The sequence below is a fragment of the Podarcis cretensis genome (assembly GCF_951804945.1).
Source record: "Podarcis cretensis genome assembly, chromosome: 1".
Lineage (NCBI taxonomy): Eukaryota > Metazoa > Chordata > Lepidosauria > Squamata > Lacertidae > Podarcis > Podarcis cretensis.
The window spans coordinates 12643366-12658302 of record NC_137170.1 but is presented as its reverse complement, the minus strand read 5'-3'; the positions used below and the strand labels follow the sequence as shown (position 1 = coordinate 12658302).

Below are 14937 nucleotides of genomic sequence, written 5' to 3'. Positions count from 1 at the left end.
TTAACTGTCCAGGGGTCCTTTGCCTTTACCATGTCTAGGTGGGCTGGTCATGGCCGGGATATACTACATTGGAAGCCCATATATGTTGTTAATCGAGCTCCTTTCAATGAAAAGTGGGAGGAAAGCTGAGGAAATACGGCCTCCCAAATTCTTCACCCAATTTGTGGGGGATCATTTTGCTAAATATTCGCCAGAGAGAATTTATTGGGGGTGAGGCTCATCATTAGTAGCGACATCAGCACAACCCTTGCTTCCTTCCCAATGTTTTACTTTTTTGCTGCCATTGCAGGAATTGAGTTGATAACTGGGCCTATATTTTCTATCCTTCATAATGCCCCAGACTAAGTATCATCTTGGGGGCCTTGTGGATTAAAAAGTGGCAGGTTCCATAAAGGATAGTGGAGAATATCTAACAACATGTCTCTCCTTTTCACACAAGGAGAGAAGAAAAATCTTTAAAACCTTTGTGCACTAGATAAACACAAATAATGCAAATATTCAGTTTTGCAAAAAATGAATGCACACAACTATTCATTCACTGCATGAATTGTCTACGTGAAGTCATTTCAAAGTTGCTCATAAGAAAGTCTTCACACATATTGGGACCTAGGAGTTTTAGCGTAACAGTTTCCTTGAGTGACAGCAGCCTCAAGCAAGTTATTTATCTCGATGGTGCCACTGGTATTCACCTGAAAGGTGTTTCTAAGGAGGATCTAAGACACTACCAAGCATGGTATCATTATATATTGCTTGAAGGCAATATAAATAAATAAATGCCGTAACTCCTAATCGCTTCTGTGTTGCCTCTTTCCCAGAATGGGGTGTTAATATCACGGCTGACATGGACATAGCTGGTTTAGCACCTGGGTTGCTCTGCTATTTGGACAAATCCCGCGAGCAGCAATCCCTCCCAGCTGGTGCAGAGAGAGAAAACCCAGAGAGAGAGAGAGAGAGAGAGAAAGAGAGAGAAGACTGAGTGCATGGAATTGGGTTCCTTCTTGTAATCACAAAGTTGAACTCAAAAGCTAGGTCAGAGATACAGTAAACTGGAACTCAGTCTAACTTTAAGCCTGCTCCCCTTGAACCCAAACTGAACCCTATCCGCACACCAAAGCTGGCAACCATGCAAAGTAAGGCATTATGTAACAAGTGCTCAGAAGATTTGTTTGGGGACAACCGTATAGAAATGGAGACCTGCTCTATCAGGTTTCTGCATTTACCTTGATCCTAGGCTGTGCTTTTTTTAAAAGGGGGGGGGGGGGGTACTCAATGGTACGCAGTACCGGCACCACTTTTTGTCGTTTAAAAGTGTGGCACTTATTGTAACAACTTCATGGTGAGTACCAGCACCTATATTTCCTAGAAGAAGAAGAAAACACGTTCTTTTCTTACAGGGGGAGGACAGAAGGAGGGAAATGTAGAATTTAGTACATGTTTTGGGCTAAAGTTTTGTTTCAAACAAATTGAATGACCAGGGTTTGGGTCAGAAATGTCTGGGTGGATTGCATTACTTCTCAGAGTATACTTGTAACTGGTCCTCATTCCTTTGGACTGTCTGGAGTCCAGCTTTGCTTTCTGTTTTTCCATAATTCTGTGTAACTTCTGAAGTGGAATTAGCACCTCTTCCCCTGTGGGATCAAGTGAGAGCTCCAAATGAAGACGGAACATGCATTTTCATGAGGAAGATATGAATGAACCCCTGCTTTACGTGTTAAAACAGAAGCATAAAAACAGGAAGCACAAGTTCATTTGCACTTTCCGTTTCCCTCAATTGTTCAACGTCTGAAGCCACTCATATTCTGCGTCCTCAGTGGTCAAACATGACCGGATATGAGGATGTAACATGTGTAATATCTGAGTTACATATTCACGATTGTCTTAGTTGGTGCAATAAAAATTTTAATGATGGAATGTTATGAATCAGAGGGGATAAACCAGTTTTAAGAGTTAGCGTCCAAGCCAAAATCAAACTAGGAGACAGTGTGGATAGACATGAGCCCTAATTTTTCATGCAATGACTCTGTTGAAAAAAGTGGGTCACACATGTCTCTGTGCAACAATATAATAGTTTCCAGAGAAATAAAAGAGTGGATTCCAACATTTTTATTTCTGGGGTGCGAGGGAGGAAGGTTGATTTAGGAAAACTATTTAAACACTTTTAATTTAAAGCTGAACTTTAAGAAGCTAACATTTAGAATATCTTTTTGTTGGCAAGCGTAGCTGAATACTGTATGAGTTTATTCAAAATATTAGAAAATTCCATTTGCAAAACTAAAAACATATTATTAGCTTTAGTTCTAGCAACCACTGCTTCTGTGGGGCAAAATAGTGCTTGCTTCAAAACACGGTGCTCATACAACATAACGTGCATTGCAACAGCACATGCATAACTCACTGAAAAATGTTCTGCGCACAGTAAACAATGTCCCCCCCAAAAGCATATGTGCACTGTCAGCTGTTAAAACAGAAAAACATTTTATAACTCCTGATCAATTTTAGGAGCATTTTCCAGCAAGACTGACATTAACAATCTTGTGCTACACTAGAAAAGCACACAGCTAAGTTACATATTTCTCGAACTGGGAATATATAAAAGCATTCCCAGAGCACGTAAACACAACACAACACAACACAACACAACACAACACAACACAACACAGGCTTATAAAATGAAGACATATGACCCAAAGCCTGGTTTATTCACTGAGGACTGTTCTGCTTAAGTAAACTATGGTGTCTTGTTCAGTCTTGAAGTTTTCCCCAAATCATATCAAAACTTCTTTTTATGCTTCAGCTACCTTAATGCAGAGATTTGGCTATTGTGAGTTTATTGGATTTCAAAGGAGCCAGCGCTTCATTTCAATTTACAGTGCCCGTTGAGTATTTTAATATTTGCTCTTTGTATATACAAATATGTTAAGCTGTTACCTGGAGGACAACTCCAGAACAAATAAAGACATTCTTGGCTGTCAAGCAATTTTAGATAGTTTTCATCAGGGTTCAGACTTCAAGAGCAATCTCCTTATACACACATGGTATGCATAAAAGGTAACTAGGCCCAGGTATTCTTCTGAAAGTTCATTAACCGAAAGTTCACTAGGAAAAAGTAGATCAGGATGAATTCAGTAAAGCAGATATGCTTTCCAGAAATGAAAGACTGCATTATTCATTCATGCATTTTCTTTTTTAAAAAAATTATAGACTGCTTTTTCATGAAAAGTATCACAGCGCTTTATAACAAAATGCATAAAACCATACAGTAAAAACATAAAAAGTTAAAAACAAAGGTTTTCAGCTAGCATAGGCATTAAAAGGCAATTACAGTTGCAGGCTGACCCCCCTCTACAGAAGCACTGGCTTTTAGTTTACAAAAGCAAGAGAGTGCACACTGCAGGCTCTCAAGTCCTTTCTGATCAGATCCCAAGGTATCAGAATCAATCATAGTGTCTAAAAGTTTGATGGTACCTATAACAAAAGGGTTGGAATGCTAGGCCATTTTGGATTGATTTCCCCAGTGATTTTTTTCTCTTTAAAAAACTGAACCCATAAGTTTTCCAAACCCCCAATACTAATTTTGTTTAAAGTACACCATGTTCAGTTTATGCACTGTATAAATCCATAAAAATGTTCAAAATGCTGAGAGGAGCTGAACTAAAGTATGTGCTAAAAAAAAATCAATTAAGTGCACTTACAGTGGTTTAAATGCTATATTCAAACAAACTAAAAGCTAATATGTATCTTTTTAAAGACACAAGACAAATGCAGCAGCAGCAGCAGCAGCAACGTATATACTTCCCTGCACTGCTTAAAATTTAAGCAAAACAAATGCATAGAAAACAGATACATCATGCATAACTTTTAGGGTGCGTTAGTATACATTTAAGCACAACTAAAAACAACAACACCTGTGTGCTTCATAGGGATAATCTGCAAGTCTGTGTGAAAACCGCACGATTTGACTGGTATTGCAACTAGCCATTCATTTATGAAGAGGCATTTTTATAAATTTCCCCCTGAAAAATATAATTTGATTTTTTTCCACCCCACATCCCTGATTCCACCCATTAATGACTAACATCCAACCTTGATCACCACTTCATAGTGACAGGGAAAACAGTAATGACTGCATAAATACTTCTCTATTAGTAACGCCAACGCAATATCGGCATCACCTGGAAAGCAGCAAAATTTGCTTAATTTTTCCAGGTAATCACTAATCCCTGCCCTGAGACGTCATTTAGAGGATGAAATTGAGTGTCACATACTGCTTCCTAGTACACTTTATGTCTGTGACGTTATTCCATCAAGGGCACCCACTTTGAACACACCATACAGTGTGGCCCAGAATCACATCAAAGCTTCAAGCTAAATACACCAGTGGATCTGCTGAAACACGGCTGTTGAGACTTCCAGAATTGCAGTTTCGATGGGCCCCCCGTTTCCTATCAAAGTGCGGAAACACAGGGAATTGCCTTGCACCAACATCAGACTCATCAGAGCTCAGTATCGCCTGCAGTGCCTGGCAGAGCCTCTCCAAAGTTTCAGACCTGGAATCTTCTGCATGATAGCAGATACTCCGCCACTGAGGGATGGCCCTCCTGAGTGCACATCTGCTTCAATAGTCACCTGTGCTGATCCTGTCGGCAGGTATATGCACTATCAGGCTGACTCTGACACTGTTTGAAGCATTGGTGCAATGCAGCTTGGGTGAAGGCTGCTGCTGCTGCTCCTGCTAGACATCACCGATGGCTCCAGAGGTGAATAACTAGCTAGTGACTATTAAGGACAGGCATCCCCAAACTTGGCCCTCCAGATGTTTTGGGACTACAATTCCCATCATCTGTGACCACTGGTCCTATTAGCTAGGGATGATGGGAGTTGTAGTCCCAAAACATCGTGAGGGCCGAGTTTGGGGATGCCTGATTAAGGACTAGCAGGCAGGAAGCGAACAAGGAGCAATACTGGTTGCCCAGCCCAGATTTGTTAAAATTGGCTCCCAATTGCTGGCATGTCCCCCCCTTCTTCCCTCTGCTTTCCAAGGCCAGCCTCATACACCAAAGTTTTTGAGCTTTTTTTTAGGGGAGCAAAAGTTGATGAGCTTCTTGGGGGGGCCTACTCTACTGGTGATCTACTACAGACGTCCAGTGATCTACCGGTAGATCACGATCTACCTGTTGGACATGCCTACTCTACAACATCTGACGCACACCCCCTGCCACAACCTTACCAAGCCTGGGTAAGCAAAAGGTGCTGGGCTTTGGGAAGAAGATATGAGGGCTCTGACAGAGTCCTTCCAAAAGCCTAGTTAGCACTTTCCCAGCTTTGGGGAAGAGATGGGAGGGCTCTAGGAAAGCCCTCTGGAAAGGCAATGAAAGGGCAAGGGAGGGCATCAAATTTAGCCCTCACTCCCCCCTGGTTGGCAAAGCATTGTGTGGCCTACAGGTTCTGTGTCTACTGTGGCCCACTTGGTATGGAAAGTTGAACCAACCTAAGTGAGAGTGTCTGACTAGGACTTGGAAGACCAGAGTTCAGCCCCGCCCCGCCCCCCACAACTCAGCCATGAAACTCATTGGGCGACACTGAGCCAGTCACTGAGCCTCCCAACCTAACCTGCCTCAAGAGGTTGTTGTTGTGGGGATTAAATGAAGAGAGGGAGAATGGTGTATGCCATCTTGAACTCCTTGGAGGTTTATAAATATAACAAACAAAAATGCGCAACAAGGAACAGGGGGGTGAGTATGTCCTTTAGCAGCACACTACAGACTTATTTGTGACAGGCTTGTTGAGAACAGCAGGCTACCTCAGCAGGTTAGATCATTACATAGCTCCATCTGAAGCAGGGCAGCTCTATGAAAGTATAGTGGTACCTCTGGATGCGAACGGGATCCGTTCTGGAGCCCTGTTCGCATCCTGAAGCGAACACAACCCGCGTCTGCGTGTGTTGTGATTTGCCGCTTCCGTGCATGTACGTGACGTCATTTTGAGTGCCTGCGCATGTGGCGAAACCCGGAAGTAAAGCGCTCCATTACTTCCGGGTCGCTGTGGAGCGTAACCTGAAAACACTCAACCCCGAGGTATGACTGTACACACATGGTTCTCATTGGTCTTTCTCGTTTCAGAGCCAACAACCCTAAAGGAGGGCGAAGAGTTATAAACAAGGCAACACTATGAGGGCAGTACATGCGGTTTTATTTGTCCCTTCCCTCTCCTGCTGTGGAGATTGGCACAACTGTTATAGTAGCATGGGGGTGGGGAGGAAGAATGGCACGGGTGCAGGCAACTGGCGGCCGTCCGGAGTAGTTGGCTGAGCTAATTTAAGATGCCACAGATTGTACTGGTTACTAAATCCTCCCTGCCTCACACACTAACAACCAGCCTTCTCAGGTTTCACTATAAATATCTGGTATTTTTTTAATGGGGAAACTCGCTTCACAGAGGTAACAGTTCAGTGTGCCATGGACAAGTTGTTTTCCAAGTCCAGGAAAGGTTCCTCCATCATAGAACTTTAACTTAAAGTGTGACACTGAACAGTCTGAACAGACAGAAACATCAAGTTTTTAAATGGTTCTGACTGACAAAGTCATGGTGAGGCATCAAGGCTGCTTTTTCATTTGAAACAGCAATAAGATCTATACAAATGTACAACTTCAACCCACTGTTGTTGCCTCCCAAGGCTTATTACAAAGTTACTGAGGAGACAGAAGCATTCACATTTATTCTCCCACCAGTATTTATGAAGATGTGAAAAGTAAATTTAATTCACAACTGTTATTATTTTTGCAGCTGACACAGAGGTGGAGTTAAACTATTGCTCCAAGTTTTATTTTTGCTTCCATACAAAGAAGGAAAAAGCTTGGGTCACCTCATGCTTCCCTGCATTGGAAAAGGATGTTGCTGCCTGGAAAAGGGAATTCTACCCATTTTCAATTCTACCAAGCGTGACAGCAGTGACAATATGCACAAGGCAATCACACTGGTGGCCAGAGACAAATGCCACAGCAGATGAATATTACCAAGAATAAATGGCTAGTAGGTTTCTTCTTTTACTGCATTACCAGAGTTCACCAAAACCTGCACTTTGCAAATCTGTTTGTGTACATGGTGCTGAGCACTATCAATACTACATGTGCCCATAAGCTCCTGCTGCCAAGCAATGCCATCCACAAATGATCTTGGGCCACTACAGCCCCAACACAATCGGAGACAGCTGTGTCACAAGTACATATAATCTGAAGCAGATAACTCAAGTAGGTGAGGTAAGTCACTAAGGGAGGGACACATCTGTTCGTTTTTGCTTCTCATTATTTCAATCTTAAATTCAGTTTTCCACATCAGTTTATTATTTTTTCCCACCAGCATTTTAGTGCTAATTTCTAACACACATTCTTTGCAAAGCTACCCCTCCCCAAGCTGTAGCTACAGGGGGGCTAGCAATTTTTTGCCCCAGGTGAAGCCTCCAGAGGGGCGCCATTGAGGCTTTCAGCCTGTGTGTGTGTGTGTGTGTTTGTGTATGCAGATGCACTTTGGGGGTGACAACTGGGTCTTTGACCTGGGTGAAATAAAGCCTAGTTTTGCTTTAACCCCCCCCCAAATATAACACCTTTTTGTATGTTCCCTAAAATATGCATTTTTGTACATATTACCTGGCTGGAGAATTGCGCTGCAAATAATTTTGGTGAATGGAGAACAATTTTGGTGAATGGCTGCTTCAGCTAGCTTATTGTTTTAAACAGAAACGACACTGACTTTCCTTCCCATTCCTGTAAGTCACATAATAAAGGGTTTTTATATATGCACATATATAACACAGCTGTAGTTCCACTGCCATGTGGTAGTAGAGAGCACCAGTGAGAAGACCATCCCATATTGGATTCCTTCCTATTAAATCTTATTTGGAGGCCCATTTTGAACAGGACCTATACAGAATCAAAGAGACCTCTAGAACTCATTGTGCTCCTCATATCATGCAATGCAGTCCAGAGCAGTGGCCACAAACTTGGTGCCCTCCAGATTTTACAGACTACAAAGCCATCATCCTTGATCATGGGACTATATGTTGGCTATTCCTGCTAAAACAGATTAACTCTTTATACCAAGCACCCAAATGAGCATTAACAGAATCCTCCCTGCAGTCTTTTTTTCATGATAGCTTCCAGAAAAAGGATACCCTCCATATACTTGCATGGAGGTGGGCCTCAGTCTCAAGTATAAATGGCTACACATCATGATGGCTACCAGGTTCAGATAAAGAATGTATTTGAATTGCTGGGAACCAAAAGTGGGAGATGACTATTGCCTGAGGAATGTATGGAATTCAATGACTAAATGTCTTGCAGATTCTACCTATACCTTGTCAGACATATGGAAAATATGGCAAAGTTGACTCAGCAATAGGGGTTCTACAGATGTTAAGACCAGTTAGTTTACAGAACTTGCTACTAGAGATTTAACACAGCCAATTTCGGATTATAAACTTTCCCCTCCCTCCACAGAAGTGACAGTTGTAGATATGGCTCCTCTTTGTAGTTCCTACTTATTGAAATAATCACGATTCTCACCTTCTAATTCTAGTTATATTTTCAGCCTCCTCTGAAATACATTGCAAACTAAGCTTCAAGAATATTCCTCTTTTCCTTTTTTAAAAAGAAGACCTTAAAAAGTTAAGGCTGTGTATGTTAGAAAACAAAATGCTATGGTGATGAATGGGAGGAAAGCCTTCTTTCAGATAAAAAAGTGAAGATCTAAAAGGAGTATGCAACACAATTTGAAACTTTCACTGTTAAAACATAATCTCTGTAATACCCAACTTTTACAACACAATAGCAATTCAGCTTCAAGCTACTCAAAACCATAAAAATGTAAATTTTAAGTTAGCTTCCAGAATGGCCACCAATGAAAACTCCTCTACACACCCTTTACCAATCTAAACAATTCCAACTCTGCATAGTATACAAATATTACATTTAAAGCACTGTTCAAGCTGCCACCCAAAGCTCTTTACGATGTCAAACTTCGCAAAGTACACTTGGAGAGTTAATATCAGTGAGAATGACATCACATCTTCTGCCTGCATAAGCTGTTATAGCCAACAGATTTAAAATGTTCAGGACTTGCATAGTAGCTAAAGTGGTTCTGATCAAAGCATCCTAAATCCACCATCTCAATATAAAGGACACCTGAGTCTCCAGCTAGACCCAGGAGCACCCCCCTGCTGCAGACCTGTTCCTTCCAGGCAAGTGCAACCCTGTCCAGGACTGGCAATCTCCCCACCTCCCAGACGTCCAACTTCAAGACATACTTGGCTATGCAGGATATAACCTCAATGTATTGGCCCACATCCAGCCTATCAATGCCTCCACGAACTGGTCTGACACCTCAGAATAGTGGATAATCCTTGCTGTAGCAGATCAGCTGCAGAAACGACCTGCTTTTACTCTCCCATTCCATTCCCTATTCTTCATTCTAACAACAATTTGGGACAATAATAGACAACTTTGCAAAGGAATATGGAGTTTTAACATTTGGTTATGCACAGTATTCTCATCTGTTGGCAGCAATTCCTGTGAATTCTAAATATGTTTACAGTACCCCTAATGCTGGCCCTTCTCATTGGATGCTTGGAATAATGGCTCCCCGCAGCAGTGCATACATCTGAATTGGCACTAAGCCATCCCGGATCAAGTACAAATTCCAAAAGTGTAGCAGCTCTTGCAGCACTAGTTTTGAGTCGTAAGACCAGCACTAATGAATGTACACAACCAGAGCTGCCGAATGGCTCAAAGGCCCAGGTGCCTAGGAACTTTGATTCTGGTACCCAGGGAATTTTACCAGTCCTGACTGTAGTGGTTCCCTGCACAAATACTTCCTTTGATCAAGGGCTCTACAAATGCGGTGATCAGATGAGACTAAGCCTCCAGGCCCACTGACAGAAGCTCCAGTCCTGGATAGAACACACAGCAGTAAACAAATCCCCTTCCTCTCTCATGAATTCTGCTAAAACTGCAGAGATTGGAGGCTGTCCCTACTCCAAAACTTCTCGACAGCTGACTTTCCATGACTCTTGCATCTGCCAGCTTTAGCAGTGGTCACAAATAATGGCATGAAATATCCACACAAGATTGAAGCACACCTCAAACCACATTTTAGAATATTATCGTGCAACACAGAAATCAGTCTCGCCAAGTGAACATACATCTATCATACAGCCCTGGCCAAATACAGATTTTTTTCTTCTTCTGATGCTTACACTGGGCAGCATCCAACAAAGTCCACATTTTCATTATGTATTTCCCCACTCTTTGTACGCGCTTATGCAATGATATACTCAACCCACATTTACTGAAACATATACAATTCAGATGGCCTAAGCCAGGAGGGCAAGAGCCTGTTTAAAATACTACAAAGCACTAGAATATAACGCAATGTTAGAATCAAGATCAAACCTTTCAGTGGTGGCACCCCAGCTTTAAAACTCCTGAGGTACAATTAGAACAAATGGCAGCTTTTGGCATCTGTTAAAAGACCTGCCTATTTACACAGGCATTGACTGAAGTTTAATGTCAAATTTAATTGTTGTGCTTTATTATTTGGTTGCAATTTTCTGCTGTACATATATAAAAATTTTAGTTGTCATCCACTATGGAATTGGTTTTGTGTGTGTGTGTGTGTGTGTGTGTGTGTGTGTGTGATGAGCAGAGATAGAAGAGCTTTAAATTTCTTTTTTTTTTTAATGCTTCTCGTACCTCATTTTGTAAGCGTATTATTATGAAAGCAAGCCAATCATTTCAGAATCAGTCAAGTGGATTAAAAGGTCAGTTGTGTTACCACAGGCCTGGACTCACTCTAAAAATCCCTGCTCCTGAGTAGCACAACATGGGAGCCATGAAGTAAGCATTAATATTGGGGCGGGGTATGTGGAATTGCTGGTTGTGGTTTCTAATTTCATAGAAGGGGAACCATAGAGCACTCATGAGACCAATTCCTCTCTTCCCCCCCCCCCAAGTCATACCAGGCATAGCGTCTGTATCAGCTCAGCCTCCTGCAAGAAACTCACAAAAATATTCACAACACACAACACTGACCATTAAACCAAGGTGAGGGGTTTGTATATCTATTATCAGAACTGCCATTTTTATACTTGTTTTGTTAGGTAACTGCTAGCAACACGAAGGAGTACAAGGACTATACGCTACCGGAAAAGTAAGAATGGCACATCTAGTTGCTCAACCTTATTAACTTGTCATTAGAGCTGTTTTATATGTGAATGCTGTTCATATCTTCCAGGTAAGCGACACTGGCATCACAACATGCCGGCCTATCTGATCAGGGCTGACTACTTCCTCAGGTCTTGTCCACAAACACCTAAACAGGAAAAACTGATTGCACCATCGTCTGGATCCACAGGATGCGGCCCCATTAACCTGAGCCTGAAGCAGTCACTTTAATGCAAATACGGTTTTATAATTAGGACTGCAAGCCACAATGAGTGTCTCAAATGGATAGAATGGCATGCCATGAACGGTGTAAATAAATATGTAGTTGACATATATAGCACCATGTTAGGCCAGGAATTTATTGACTTGCAGCGTATTCTACATGCTTCCAGCTACCAACCTGAATACACAAGCTTTGCATTGTCTACTGCAAACAGGGCTGTAGCTAGGGGGTGGTGAGGAGGGTGCCCGCCAGGGGCACAGGCGGGGGCACAAAATTGGCAAAAATCTGTCCATAATGTCAAGTAAAATATCCATTATTGCCTCATGAGAAAAGGTTTTAAATAGAGGGTGAATTGAATGGGTGGGGTGGGGATTTGGAAGAAAGGCATAAAAAGAGCTAATTTGTCCATGGCTAGGGAGGTCGCAATTTGAACGGTTCTGCCAGGGGCACAACATCACCTAGCTACGGCTCTGATTGCAAAAGTTTTTATTCTCCCACATGTACTCCAGTTAATAGAACACAAAACTGGCCAGGTTTAATAATGCCTTGTGTGTTAGATTGTGTGTGTGTCAAAATGCCTAACTGCACAAGTCCATGTGGTCCATCTGAATGGCTCCCAACAAATATTCCAGAGAGATATTGAGCTAGAAACTTAACCTCTGGCCTGAAACACGTGTGTGTCCACAGCAGAGCCATTTCTCTTTGCTAAGATGTAACACCACAAAACAGACTACCAGGTTATTAGTATTCATGATTTTAAAGTTTGTGTAAGTTAGTATGTCCCGAGTCAGAAATTACAATGAACATATTTTGAAAGATATTCCTATGATAAATGGATAAATGCATCGTCAAAGATTAACATTTTGTTTTTGGGAATGAATCATCTCTGTTCAACTGAGCAAGATACTGGTGATGGAAGAGTGATTAATTGATACTGCTGGTTTAATTCATGTTTGCACACAAGCAGTGAGTCTCTCAGTTATCAGAGAAGGGAGGAAACACAGTTTAGGGTGGGTGACATCTGAAGCCTCTCGCCAGTAAACCAATGAAGAGGCTACCCAATGCTGCTGCTCATGTGCGGCTCATTACAGTACACACATGTAAGTTGAAGAATGAAGGAGAAATTGTCCTGAATGTACAGGTTTTGCACTCTGAAGTGTGTAGAGAACCTTAGAGACAAACTGAACCCCGATAAATTCTGTACTGGTCAGGAAAGGAAAGCAATTTATATCAAGGTTTCAGAAGTGGGGCTCCCCCCCCCCATTTCAGACTTTATTAAATCTTGGCCAGAGATTATCACTAGCATCACTCTCACCTCCCAGACCCACAGTAGGAAACCAGTTTGACAAACTGATTCCTGTGTAGTAAAACATGTGAGGGGAGTGGAGGACGACCAACTCTTTTCCTGTTAATAAAGTAGACCCACTTTTGAAGAAGAAAGTGCAACACAATAGTTTTCAGCTCTTCACAAGAAATGTGAAGGATTGGAAAAAAATTCATTTTTCCCCATTAGAAAATCTGGAAAAATTGGAAAACACTGGGGGAAATAAACCATATAAAGTATTTTCTCCTTTGGAATTAAACACTTTAAAAACAAGGTTTTATTCATCCAACATGTGCAGTATGAATATTTTACACACAACAGTCTTCAGAATTAGACAGTGATATGGGTCTTTTAATACTCATTTGGGATTGTTTGTGCTCTTGATACTAAAGGGGTGTCATATGCATTCCTGCATTCAAGGTAATTTGCATCCTCATCACATGACACCATTAGGAATCTGTGTATGGACAGAAGAACTCTCAGATGCCTCAAATACAGAATCAAGTTCAGTTCAGGTTACCTTGCTGTGTGTCCATCAAGAAAAGAAGAATTATACCACTTGTATATATTATGCAAAGTAGAATAGGTTTTTTAAAATATCTGAAACCTTGGTCAGCATCTCCACCAACCCCTGCTGCTTGAGGTTAACATGGGCAATATACAGCTAATTTCTTCAAAACATCTGAGTCAGAAGAGACTGGGCATGGCCTAGATAGAATGATGTCTGGGTGCAGTTGTGGAATGGATGAGGACTAATAAACTGAGTCTGAAGCTTGAGAAGGTGGAGGCCCCAGGATGTGTGTGTCCCACGTCCAGGAATTTTGCTCATCCTTGATAGGGTTTAATAACCCTCTGAAGTAACAGTTTCATACTTTGGGAGTGCTCCTGGAACCATGCTCCAGGGCTAGCAGCACCTTTTACAAGCTATGGCCATTCTTGGTCAGGCCATGATGATTCACGCACTAGTAATCTCAAGACTGAATTATTACAATGTGTTCTATATGTCTGGATACCCTTGCATCTGGATCCTTGCACCTGGTTCAGCTGTTGCAGCTGGTAAAAGACAGTTGATGGGGATAGATTACTGCCAGCACATAACTGTGGTGAATAAAAGCTTGCACTAGCTGCCCATATGTTACTAGGCCCTAAACAACTTGGGTCCATGATATCATAAAGACCACATGTTCCCTTATATTCTTGCCTGATCAACTGAGATCTTAGTGGGAGTCTCTGTTGGTAGTCACCCTTGGCTCAGATGTGTGATTCCTAATTGCCAGAAGCCATACATCTAGTGTTGTGGGGCCCAAGTTTAGGGAAAGCTCTCCCGGCTGAGATTAGATAGGTACCCTTCTTCCTTAACTTCAGGCACTTGACAAACACTTCCCTTTCCAGGAAGCATTTTAAGGCAATATCTGCTTTTTTTAGATTATTATTTTTTCTTTTACCCCCTGTATTTTATGTACACCACTTAGAAATGCTAATGCCTTAAATAACAAAACCATTAGTTAATCAAATGAACTATTTGTGTGTGTGCGCACACAAGCCCACACACAATCTTCTTCCCAATGTTTCCAAACAGAAACGCCAATCACATTGCATGCTCATATCTCATGCACTCCTATCTTTGCAAAGAATCGCGACAAAAAAACAGTGGGTCAGCTATTCAGATGATATAGAACCAGTGGTCATTCATTTAGCCTGAAATGGCTTATATAGCACTGACAATTTTTACAATGTGTTTACAGTAAACAAAAGCAATTAAACAAAATCCTTTAAGTTTACATATTGTCATCAGAACCTCAATACAAGTAATCTGATATGCTGGTGAGTAAGGCAATTTAAAAACAAGCTACAGTATTCCATCAGGCTACAGAAAGGAAGACACAGACACTGAAGCAAAAGATGTCCACTTTTAATTGGCCTCCCCTCTCCCTTGAATGATTTCCATTCTAGCTTGTCTATCTCTGTCCATCACTGCACAGCCCTCGCTGGAATCTTTGTAGTGCCACATCACAAGCCTGCATTTGCATGAAGTCAGGATGGGGAAGGTGCGCAAAAGAGAAGGAAAGTTGCACAGTAGTAGTGAATGTGACATGAGAGCAAGAAGGGATGAACACAGAGGAGAGAAATGGTGGTTTAAAACAACAAGAAGGGTTTGAATAGGCTGGAAAGAGAGG

The 14937-nt window shown here is 41.7% G+C and overlaps 1 protein-coding gene across 2 annotated transcripts in view; it reads right to left on the bottom strand.

Annotated features, from left to right (window-relative positions):
* JAG2 (jagged canonical Notch ligand 2) overlaps positions 1 to 14937 on the bottom strand; it is an 87288-nt gene that overhangs the window by 50529 nt on the left and 21822 nt on the right. The window lies entirely within an intron of this gene.